The following is a 10,523-nucleotide window of genomic DNA, read 5'->3' on the forward strand; positions in this document are numbered from 1 at the left end:
AAAAGGGGGGGAGGAAAGGAAGGAGGGAAGAGAGAACAAAAAAAGAAAAGAAGGATGGAGAGAAAAAGAAAAAGAAGATTTCCAAAGCGTAGAATAAGTGGAGAGACATTATGCAGAAAGAAAAAGCAGGGTACGAGCATATTCAATGACTTGGAAGCCAGAGAAAGCAGGCTCACTTAATACAAGGAGAGATTACACATTCTGAGTGGTTTTAGAAAATGGGGTAGGGCAATTTCCAGGTGGCTTTGAACATGTTAAGATTTAATTTGGGAAGTATGATGTGTTAATATAACTACTGTAGGCTTCTGAGAGGAATATTAAGATGATTCAAATGAATCAAGTGGAAGGAAAAATGTGAAGCTCAAAGGAGTTAATCCAATGGAAAAAAACAAACCATACCGCAAGAAATTAAAGGAAGGCAGGACTAAAGAATATAGTCTTAAAATAGAAAGGCAGGTGCTTGTCAGGGTTTCTTCTATGTTAATGTTAATTGAAATAAATGGGCTTAGAATTCAGATCAAGAATTTACTTCTCCCACTGTGTGGCTTTTTTCATTCTTCAGCTGTTCTTCTTTTCTGTCACTGCCCCTTCCTGAAGATGAACTCCAGTCTTTACTGTTTTAGCATCAATGCAAAATATGTTAGTAAATACAGAACGTGGAGGTGGAATCAAATATAACTTTGAAGGGCAACTGTTGGAACAAATGAGCTCTGGATTCACGCGTCCTGGAGTTGTTCCTATGCCTCCATACTTTAGAATAGCTTCAAAAATTCTTAAAGCTGTAGAAAAATTTAGAGCCCAAGTAATCCAACTCAAGCATTTTAAAGATAAGGGTATTTGAGAAGAGTTGTTATTAATGTTTCTCTTTTTGATTTTACAAAAGTTGTTAGGAATAAAATATACTTTGCAGGTAGATGTTAATTTAACTGAAGACTTTATCATCAACCCCTTTATCATGCTTACACAATGAAGGTGTCTAATAAGTTAGGCACACCAAAAGGGGTACACTATGACACATCACTGCTTTTTGCGTTAACCACTTTGGATACACTGAGGATGCTGGCTCTCTAGATGGCAGGTATAATATGTTTTACTAAGTGTTAAATGTTAATAGGTATTTTTCTGTTCTAATTAAGCTTGCAATAACTGATCTTGGATGTGTAATTAAATACACATCATAAAGATTTTAGAATTTATTATTTTGTGAACACTGACAGGGATGATGGAGTGCTAAGCTTTTGATACACATTTGTAAAACTCATTTTTTAAATAAATTAAAATGTTACGTATTAAGGAATAACATTTCACACAATTTTTTGTGGCTCATTTGGATACCTAAGGATGGAAAGTCCTTGAATACACGAGCAGGTGAAAAGTAAGCCTTGTATTGCTTTGGTATTATGTAGCTATACATTATGCAAAATATCTTTTGTAATAGGGCCTCCATTATTAAAACAAATTTTGAGAAATGGATAGTATAAATATGTGAATGACCATATTCTAGGCGTCTACTATGAGCCAACTGTTTTACAAATCAGCTTTCTTTGGGCTGTATACTTACTCAATTGCAATGAGTCATATCTTGTATCATTTCAATATAAGCCTCCCTTAGATTTATTTTTGTCTGCCAAACACATAAGCATAAATTGAGACCCTTATATTGCCTTGGTCAGGGTCTCTTTGTGACCTGATGGTAACGATTCTCCAAATTTGCATCAAGAGCTTCTTCTCCTACTGAGCACATGTTAAGTGCCAACTACCAGGCTGACCAACCAACTCAGTATTGCTATGCCTGGCTTATTCCTTAATAGGTAGATCTTCAGGGTTCAGCTCCCTGGAAGGAGGCGCTCCAGTGGGGCCATTAGTAAACCTTGGGCATCATGTCAAGATGTCAAAAGGGAAGTTGATGTTAGTGCATAAATAACCTAAGGCAGAGTTTCAGTGTTCAACATGTGCCATGCAAAACAGTAAAAAACAATAAAAGAACTTGTTTATTATTGTTATTGCTTTGATTAACCTGGATAAATTAAAATTATTATCTCTGCCTAAGGTCATTTCCCTGGCATTTGATTTTGTTATTCCAACAAAGGAAATGAATTTCTTCTTGAAACAAATGAATAACGTTTACTATCCTAAAATTCTCCATTATTTCAAGTTGTCTAAAGTCAGGAAAAAGACAAAATCAATCAAGAGTAGCAAATATTCTACAAATTAAGCAAGTGTCCACAGTGATAACCCTTTTAAAGATAATTAATTTCCAATATCTAAGTCATACATATTTATTCTTGCATAAGAACACAGATCGTAGAGTCTTCTTATTCCTATATTAATCAACAAAGAATTTTAAAAAATAAGCTTATTTTAAAAACATTCTACTCAGGAACCCTTTCAAATGATGAGAAATGCACAAGAAAAGAAAAAAAAAACTCAAGTAGGCAACATGTGAAGCAACACACAACTATATGCACATTAGTATAATTACACATTACAAATTATATCGGATGTATCTAATATCTAATTTTTTGAAAGCTGATTCCACTTGAGACTTCAATAACAGCATCAACATTTTGCAGGTGGCTCCTTCTGTACAGTACCCAAAGGGAATTATTCCTCTAATGTGCTTACAACCCTCAAGTAAAAGCTAAAGCTCTCTCTTAAAGGACCAATGAACAATGAATACGGGGAATATTACCTTGATAAAGGAAGGGGGAAGGATTTCACCATATATAATATTCAGCACGGTTATTTATTCTGTTCCTTCTGTGCCCATGATATTTATTTGCTTCAAGCAATGAGAAACAAACTTAAACAAGAGACTCATTAGAAAATGTGGACGAGGCTACATCTATATTCTGAAGCAACGATGTAAAAAGCTAAAGGTTGATAATTTCTTAGATCAATCAATAAAAGAGAAATATTCAACAGAAGGGCAGATTTCATCTTTGACTGAAAACAGAAAGCCCTACGTTAAATTCAGCACTTCTAAAACATATGATTAATTTGTCCTAAAGAGGACACCAGATCAAAGCTCTGCTTTGAGAAATAGGCTTTTGTCTTCATCTTTCTATATGAGTTAATCAATCATCAAATAACCAAAATAAATTTGTGATCTTGGAGAACGAAGCACATTATTCAAGGTGATCGGATCCATTTTCTTGACTCCTCCTTAAAGATCTTTCTGCTAATTAGTCAGGGTTACTATTGAATTATTTAATTATCCGCACTTGTGTGCAATGAAATATGTTGTCATATCACACACTTTATCATGCTGTTGCAGTTCACACTTAATGATGCCTCTATAGTTAGCAGTTTCCTTTGTTCTGTTCGGTAAGTGGTTTTAGAAAGAGGGTGGGCCAGGAAGGTGGAGCCCTCAGGATTGTAAAATAAAATCATATATTCCTGGTCTACAAGCCAAACTTTACGCATTTACATGAATTTCTTCTTAGAAATTAAGTTGCAATTCCATTTGTAATAAGCTAAGAGGCACAGGTCGGTGACTTGGAATGCAACCGCAATGGTGTTACTATACCTTGAACATCTCTCTAGCGCATTTCCACTGCAGTGCAATGGTAAAACGACGATTTAATTTTTTTTTCTAATCAGCAAGGAATGTCTTTAACAAGGAAGAAGTAAATTATGATAATTACTCTGAATGGTCGGATCCTTGAGCATTACTAATTAGCATTTATTGCCTGGATTATAGAACAATACATGTGAAACCGAACTGCGATTGCTCTTTTACGTTGAAGACTTGAAAAGGCAATGGAGCAAAAAGGCAGCACCATCAACAGTGTAGTCAGTAGTTTACATCTCCTTGATAGTACGCAGAACCCCTCACTTTGGAAACACACAAATATGGTCCTCAGTATTTATGGCCCATTCATTTTTTTTGTTAGTCACATATTTACATAAGATATCATAGTCATGGTAGACTAATGAGAGGAGAAGCATTTTGGTTATGATGTCATTTCGGGATAATTTTATCAGTTGTGAGAGTTTAACCATAAAGAACATAAAACTTGGTGTTTCATAAAAATATGAAATTTTTCTGGAGAAATTTTGACTTGAAAATGGAACAAAGAAGTCAGTTTTTAGAGAATAAAATTGTCACATTCACTTCCCCACTTTCTCTTAGAAGATCTACAGTTGGAAATAACTGATAAAAGGCAATTGGTTTCTGGCTTAATAGCCTTTTTTCATTGGGAATTTTCAATAAAATAAAGTCTGAAATTAGAAAAACATTAAACATTAATCAACAGACTAACACCAGTCATGTAAATAAATGCCATTTGTATAATTTGGCAACTGAAATTCTTAAATAGCCCGGCAGGTAGAAGGAGAGAAAGAGGAAAAATGAACCATTCATCATTCTCACTGCGGCCTCACCGGTTCCCTCCACACCCCATTATAGCGAATGAAGAGAAAGAACATCGTAAAATATAAAGCCAGTACTAAATACAGTCACTAGCCTTCCAATACCTTCCATGGATTCCCCACCCTGATCCTTTTTAGCTTGAAAGAATACGTTTGACTAAATCTGTGAGGAGATTAAACAGGCTGGTGATAAAAATTAATTCTGCTGAATGAGCAAATGCATTTGGATTGCAGAGATGCAAATAAGATAATACTTTTCTTTTCCTTTGACATACCAGGAGGATTAGTGTAGAATGTTAAATTTGATTTTATTAGAATATATTAGCAGTGTTTTAATTAATACCAATCAAACATTTTCTTTCCCTGGGGCTTGATGTGTTCCTAACACTTTCTAAATCATCTGCCCTTTTTCATCAAAAGCCCCTCTACAAAATTACCAAAGCCTTTGTTACATTCTTTACAATTTTACTGTATTCAATGGAAAATTATGAGCTCTTTACCTAAAGGTGTCTTGCCTATAATATTAATTCCCAGGTGCTAGATTTAAAATGAATACTGTTCATTAGTACACAATTTTTTTAAGGTAGAATTAGAGACTTGAAAATAAATATCTTCTGCATTTTTCTTTTGGGGAAAAATGTTGCAAAAGGGCTTTTGGCTGGTTCATATTATTTGACTTTATTCTCACTAGAGCTTCCTAGAGCTGTTAAATTTCCAACTGCCTTGGTTTTTAGCTGGCATTTCTTTGGAAACAGAGGCAAAAAAGGAATTTTTAAAAAGGAGGTGGGGAAAGAATCTAGTTAAAAATACGGTGAACCAGTGTGCCCTGTGAACTGAATTGTAACTGTGTGTTCCAAGGAGGTGCTGCATTGCATTTCACTCATTATCCTCTCCTTTTCTCTCAAGCTTCCTGTCCTTCTGTGTCCGAAAGCTCCAGTTCACTTCTTTCTCTTTTCTTCCCGCAACGAACCCCCACCCCAATTCCCCGCCTTATTTTTTTTTTTATCTGCCAAGCTGGATTTGCACTTTTAAAGATCAGTATCAATAATGCCCTGCTTGTTTCGGTTGCACTCTCCCTTTAAAAGACAGCCCCCTCTAATTGATGCGTCTGGGCTAGTCTAGACTGGTAGTGATTGAACCAACCACCAATTATGTTATTCATTTCACTGAACTTCACTGATGGGCTCGGTGAGGAAGAAGGGGTGTTGAGAAACCTGCCCTTGCACTGAAGCAGTTGCCTGCTGAAATATAAAATCTCGTGTCGTTACGCACTCTTAAATGCCTGGGTGATCAGTTGTATGATAGCAACCTCCGAACATGAGCAATCCACTTGAAAACATGTACAAACCTGAGCGTGCCTTGAAATACAAACTAAAACACTTGTATTAAATTACTACCCTGTTATCATTGAAAATCACAGAAGAATTATATCTGGCATGTTTTTATTGATCCATGTGTACATTTTCATAGAATAAACTGCAAATATATTTTAACTTCAAAAAGTACCAAATGTTTTGCAAATATTTGATATGAATAACGTGTTAATATAGATCCGTAACTTAAATAGATGCCTTACTGTAATTTCCAAATACCTATGCATACACATAAGCTAAGATGGGGGAAGTCATTCAACCATTGAATATAAACTAACAATGACTTAAAAATCAAATAACTATTTTCTTTGAAGCACATTCGTACTATCAAAGCCTGGAAAGTAATATTCAAATATTACTGCACAAGAGGTTTCAACAAAAGACATGGTGCAATTGTTGCATAGTTCATATTCTCAATTCAATTTTCTGATACAAAATGGTTTCTTGATTGCAATTAGGCAACAAGAACTTAAAAAAGAAAAAAAAAATTAAAAAGAAAAAAAAAAAAAAAAACAGGCAAAGAACAGTTTCCCTAATCTTCAACTACACGTATAAAACAAGGCTACAACCAATATAAAGTCTTTAGAGGAAGAAAGCATTTGGATTGGGGTTGATTTAGGTATTTTTCAAACATAGAAGAGAAATGTTGGCTCAAGAATATGAAAATTGTTTAAATGAAAATTTATACTAGAATTTTTCACAACAAAGGAAAGGTAAGTTACTGTTTCTCTTCTCCAACTATGAGACAGACCTAAATCACTGAAATTACTCAGTTATAAAAAGTTACTGCTCAAGAAAACTACAAACTAGGTAATGCTAGCCATTACCTTAAGAAAGGATAATTTTAAATGTATGGTTTGGTTGTTATAAAACCTTTCCTGGACTGAATTTAAGTACTGATAAAATTTTTCTTAGTTTTAAAATGAAAAACAGTATTTGCTACTCCCCAAGAATACGATAATTGTGTTTGCTGTTGTTGTTGCTTTCATTTTACATATTTAGAAGATTTATTTCCAATCTTTATTACCTTTATATCCATAAAGTATAACATTTTGTAAAAGATGCCAAGCAAGGAGCGGTATTCCTTCTTTTATTTTTAAAATGTCTTGCAAAGTCATACAACTTAATTGTTATTAATACCATAAATTCCATCCTTTGTGTGGAATAGCAAGAAGAGAATTTTAACCTATTAATATTTTAGTCCAAACTGTTAGTTTGCCTTTATCTGCGTCTGTGTGTTCACTGTCTAGCCATCCATGATACACATGTGTGGACACTGAATATATAATATATTCACATGCCCATTTTAATTGGGCACAATTTTAAGATTAACTGGAGTTTGAAAGTTGGAGGCATGGGGCATGCTGGGACTTCAGCTGAGATGTTCTGAGGTCAAGCACCAGGTACTGAGCTGTTCTTGTTACGCTCGTATACTACTGCGTGTTGCTCTCAAGGAATAGACCATGCAGACGAGTTCCACAAGCCTCAGGCATCAATAACATACATACATATACATAGCAGCCAACACGCTATTAAAGCAGAATATATACCTACTTTAACAGAAATCCAGGAGCTGCCACTCTCTGGTCACCTGATCCCATCTAACAATGAAAACCTCAGAGGTATACTCAATCACTTCAGACAAACTTTCTTTTCTTTTGTTTTTGCTTTAAAGAATAAAGTTCCACCAAATTTCCGGGATGCAAAAGCACGGCTCGCAGCTCCCAAGAGCCTAACCCGTGGATTTAAACGGTAAACATCACAAGTTAGGGTCTCAGGGACTGAGAGGAGCGCAACAATTATTTTCTTTCTTGAGATAAAACAAAGCAAAACAAGAATGACAGGCAATTTCGGTTCGAGGTTCATTACTAAAATGCAACAAACAGGTGGCATGGTATTTCCTGTGCAAGCTCCCTTCCTTCGCAAAATTGAGAGTCCATTTAAGCGTAATACACACACGCATACGCAGTCTCTGGGATCGCATATACACTCACGCACACACACATACAATCACGAGTATATCAGAGAAAAACTCTTTCAAGCTTTGGGCAACATAGTTGACTAAAATGGAAAATAATATGAATAGACCCAGAAATGCCCAAGTTTTTTAAACCATAGTCTACGAGGACTTAACGTCTCTTCAAAGCTGTAATTTACAACTAGCACGAATGACTGAAGAGAAAATAGGAGGCATCTCTTTCCCCCAGGGCAAGCATGCCGCATGCAAAAAAAAAAAAAAAAAAAATCATAGAAATCGGGTTTTCAGAAGGACAAGACCTAGAAGTAGGATTCGGAGGCTATGGAAGTGTAAATACGAATTGCGTTCTGAACTCACCCATTCGAAGCGGCGCGGGGCCCGCACAGCCTCCCGTGGCACCATCCCGAGCAAGGGGGGGAAATGTGAGCTCTCAGTGCGCTAGGCTGGGCGAGGTGTTTCAATAGAGGACGGAGAACGGGGGCGGGGAGGGGAGGCGGGGGCAGGAAGCGATACACCAAATCTCGAGACTGTAACTCTGTAGCTTATGCTTTGACGAGAGAAAAAAGGGCAGTTGGGTGGGAGTGGAGGGAGGGGCTGGAACTGATCAAATTTGGAAAATATTCACTTAAAAAAAATTTTTAAAGGGTCAGGGGGGAGTAAGAAACCACCCCAGAGCTGCTTTTCTGAAAAATTTCTTCCTTCTTTCTTTAGCGTGCACTTTGCCAGTCCTGCAAACGGAGCCTTCGTCTGCATCAGCTGCTTGGCTGAAGTCAAGGCCAAATCACCAAGAGCGAGCACCAGGCTGTCATTTGGTAGACGCGAAGTGGGAAGGGCTGGGTGCGGGCTGGGGAGAGACGTTCCCCCCGCACATCCCGCTGCGGATTCTTTGAAGCCTTTGGCCAATATTTCAGAGGAATCCGAAGCATAATTCCCCTCCATCTTCGCAGACAGCCCCTGGTTCTGTATCTGATCGATGGTCGCTTTCCTCATCAGACTGGAAGTGGGGCTTTTCTGTGCTGCCTCCAAAAATGAAAGGAAAGGGAGGGGAGGCAGATGGGAAGATGACCCTTTTCCAAATTTTTCTTCTCGTTTTTCTTTCTGTTTTTCATTTTTTCTTTTTTAGTTTTTCTTCTTTTATTCCAGGCCTGAGCAAGGTAGATGGCTGGCTAGTCAAAGAGAATGACAAAGCAGCCACAGCCAGGAAGACACTGGAGAGGCCTCAACGCACTTAGTAAAAATGCTAAATATTTTTTAGATATTTCCATATGCAACTAAAAACAGTTAGAGCTCCAGACTCTCCCCCTCCCCTCCTTTAAAAATAGAATCATGCTAGCAAGACAGCTAAATTATGTCTCTTTTCCCTCTGTACGGGGTCTGTTTAGCACCCCCACCCCCACCCCCACCTTCAAGACAACTTTTTTCTCACCTCTGTAGGTTCTTCTCAGGCACAATCCTCCGTTGAGCTCAGGGGCTCTCCTTTTTCTCTCCCTTCCCTTTTCCTTTTCCTCTCAGAAAAGCTAGTCCGTCATCATCCCACCTAGCTTCTCACTCGCTGCTGGCTCAATCTCTCTCCCTTTCTCTTTTACTATTAAAATATAATAATAATAATGGCCCTTTCGACATAGCAGCATGAAGTGGCTGCCTTTGAGAAGCACATTTAATCTTTACTGGCTCCCCTAGGCTTCAGTGAAGAAGGAGAAGGCAAGGGAAAAAAAAGGGAGAGAGAGAAAAAAAGATTGTAAGGGAGGCTGCTGACGGACAGCAGGCATCAGGCACAAATCAGCGACAAGTTGAATTTTCCTAGACCACACTGCCCCCTTTCTTCTCGGCTTGCTCCCTGGGCTCCTGGAAAGCCCTAGTGTCTGGTTACAGGAGGCAACGGGTCTCCTTTTGCCAACCATGGTGCAGATTCCTCGCATGCCTGCTTAAATCTCTGGCAGAATAAGAAATCAATATCCCCCTCTAATCACCTTTAGCTCTTAGATGGCTTCCCCCCTTTTCTGAGAATCCACTTGGCTCTCCTTGCGGCTCCCCCGCCCTGCCAGGCTCCTACATACAAAGCTTGCAGCCCTGTCATTTCTCACTTCCTTCCATATCTTGGAGACAAGCCTCTCTTCTAATATCCTCTTGTGCTTGCTCCCTCTCTCTGTTGTAGTGTGTCTCATCCCTGACTCGCAGTGCTGGATGCACTAAGGCATCTCCCTTACTACTAATGAGACCAAAAATACATCAGCAGGTCAGGGGGAAGGCCAGACACTGTATTATACAAATACAAAAAATTTCTCAGCCTGCTAGACCCAGAGATCAGGTATCACATTTTCGAAAAAGGAAAAACAGGCAGGGAAAGAAGTGAAGAAGAGAGACCACAGTGCAGTTCTCTGCCTAATTGTTTCACATCCGAGGGGAATTTAAAGCACACGTGCATGGATGAGTGCAGGTGATGGATTTTGCGAATCTTGGTGGCTTTTCTTTATGGACAGAAAGTCAACAATGCCCAAACATTTCTTTGCAATCAGCATTTAGCAGGATCAAAGAGCAGTGATTCAGATCTACATTTAAGATATGTAGACACTCTGTTCAGGCATGTGATGACTACAGTGCTAAAATTTCCCTTCCTTCCCTGGCTGGGTTTTGCTCGTTGACTGTATTTGCAATATGTACTAATTTACCATTTATGTGCCCTTGGATTTTAAAATGAATTCATCAGTCACTGAAGCTCATCCTAACCCTTTGCTTTCACTGCAGACATTTTCCCTATTCCTGAAGCATGTTTTTCCTCTTCAAATGTCCGACAGATA

At 38.0% G+C, this 10,523-nt stretch overlaps 1 long non-coding RNA gene across 2 annotated transcripts in view; it reads right to left on the reverse strand.

Moving 5' to 3' along the window:
- The window catches only part of LOC108300674, a 38,015-nt gene extending 28,082 nt beyond the window's left edge, over positions 1-9,933 (reverse strand). For both annotated transcript variants that reach the window (XR_005199234.1, XR_001823543.2), the window contains exons 1-2: positions 9,152-9,933; positions 8,083-8,741 (exon numbers count right to left, since the gene is read on the reverse strand). This is a non-coding gene — a long non-coding RNA (uncharacterized LOC108300674). The remainder of the gene's footprint in view (positions 1-8,082; positions 8,742-9,151) is intronic.
- Between the last annotated feature and the right edge of the window lie 590 nt (positions 9,934-10,523).

This window comes from Cebus imitator, unplaced genomic scaffold (assembly GCF_001604975.1).
Source record: "Cebus imitator isolate Cc_AM_T3 unplaced genomic scaffold, Cebus_imitator-1.0 Scaffold28, whole genome shotgun sequence".
NCBI lineage: Eukaryota > Metazoa > Chordata > Mammalia > Primates > Cebidae > Cebus > Cebus imitator.